Genomic DNA, 2,425 nt, shown 5'->3' with positions numbered 1-2,425 from the left:
CTCGAAAACAAACAAAAGCGATTAAGATAATGAGAAGGCGGGAAGAGTCACACACGAACGTTAAAGCCTAAGAGAAACGAGAGTAACGGATACACTTAAGCAAAGATTTAAGATTTATTACGACAACTAATAAACAATATTAAATTAATATAATAATATAATGATATATATAAGAATTTATTATATAAAATATTTAGTTACAATAATAAAACATATCTTGAAAAATATTACTTTTAACTTTTATAAATATAAGTATATATAGTTTACATTTTTTATATAAATACTAGATTTTAAGTTAATATTTATATATACACACACACATACACACATATATGCTTATATACGTATATACACGAACGACAAAATGAGTTAAACGAGTACTATAAAGTCGGTTTTCATAAAATATAAATAAATTATAAGTATTATAGTATTAATAATATAATTTTAATTATTAAATAAGTTAATATAGTTGTTTATATGATTTAAATGAATAGATAACAAAAAAAAAATACCAAAATCGGTGCAGGGAGTGGCTCGAACCCGCGCCCCCAGCCAATGCAAATCTTTTCACAACCACCCTAGCCAACTGGGCTAGGGTGTTACCTTTTTTAAACACCAAAATAGATAGTTTATATCTTGCAAACCAAACCAATAAGAACATAAACCCTAGATTACTAAATCAATTGATCCCGACCCCGATAATCAAAATAACGATGGGGCTTTTGATCTACATACAAACGCGACTCTAAACATATACTTTATTACCTCTTGCGATGATCAGTGATGGGTTAACGAGATAGAACAGTGGCCGGCGGTTAGGATGAATGAACGAGTTATAAACGAAGAAAGTAATACAATTATATATAGGGCTATGAACGGAGAGGGTTAGAGGATCATATCTTTGTGTTTAATTGAATTATTAACAACGTTTTCGTGTCTAACAAGATTAAACGATTGTCGGTTAGGTTAAGAGGAAAGACGGATCAAGATTGATACGATTAACATGTTAGGAGTGTCGGCTAGGCCAAAAATACCATTATTAGATGATTTACCAGATCAATTACAACTTGTAAACGCGAATTATGGTTCAAGTTACCTGATTTAACAATCGGGTACAAGAAATATATACGAATACGGGTACAAGTTCATGGGTATCCAGCTCAAAGATATGGGTTATAATATAAGTTACCATTTTAGTCCTTTGGGATTTGAGGATGGGACAAAAATGGATAAAAGTTATATCTTGGGTTAAAAATGCCAAAACAAGAAAGCTAAAGTTATAAATAATTAAATAATTTTTTTTAATAATAATTAAACAAATTTAAACTTAATAACCAAATAAAAATAACCCGAACGTCGAACCTAGTCGGGTATTTAAGTAATTCGAAAAACACGAGTTGTTACACAGACCCTAATAATATTTGTGGTAGAAGGGACTAGACCCAAATAATATATGAGATAGAGCAGAAAGGGACCAAACCCTAATAATATCTGAGATAGAGAAGAAAGATACCAGGCCATGATAATATCTGAGATAGAGAAGAAAGGGACCAGACCCTACAAATATCTGATATGATAAAGATAGTTATGTATGTATTATGAAAGTACGAAAGTGTGATGGTATGAAAGAATGTATAAAAGTATGAAAGAAAGAAAGAAAGTATATATGTACGAGTGAAAGAAAGGTAGCATGCTAAGTATGTAATATGTATCTTCGGATATGTATATATGTAAGCATGTGAATGTATTGTATGTTGCCTGATTAACTAGGACTCACTCAGCATAGTTGACTTTTAGTATGCATGCATGTGAGTAGGATGAGACAGTTGGCCTGAAGGGGGACACATGGTAGATGAATAAAGAATCTGGCATCTGGAAACTCAGTTGTTAATGTTTGAACTAAAAAGAGATGTTTTATACTATTTTAAATTGAGACTTATGTAGAGAATGGTTGACTTTTAATATTATTCCGCGAAAGTTTTAATTAACTATGATATTTAGAATTGTGTTTATGAGTAAATCCAACGCCAAAGTAGGGAACTGGGGCCTTACAAGTTGGTATCAGAGCATAAGTTCGAGAGAATTAAGCATCTTGCATGCTTAGACTCGGACAGAGAATGAAACATAAGTAATAAAATAAAGAAGATGCCAGTTCAAGAAAGCCATATGTCGCTCAAGCAAGCTAAGTAAAGGTAAAGTATGTGATTAATTTCACATGTAATGTAAGAATGTGTGAGAAAGTTAGCTTAAATGCTAGGGATAAGGGTATATGATTATATGAACTGTTTGAATGTCTAACTTTTATAAGTAGAACTAGCACATGAAGGTTTGCAACTCTTTTTGCATTGCAAGGTTCTTGAAGTTCCATAGAAACACTTTTCGGTTCAATTTGGGATAGGAAGGAAGTGTATTTGGCAATACTCAT

Source organism: Bidens hawaiensis, unplaced genomic scaffold (assembly GCF_021521415.1).
Source record: "Bidens hawaiensis isolate Kalapana, Puna unplaced genomic scaffold, B.hawaiensis_p1.1 tig00059062_1, whole genome shotgun sequence".
NCBI classification, from domain to species: Eukaryota; Viridiplantae; Streptophyta; class Magnoliopsida; order Asterales; family Asteraceae; genus Bidens; species Bidens hawaiensis.
The sequence above is the reverse complement of the archived record's forward strand: the minus strand, read 5'-3'. Positions refer to the sequence as shown.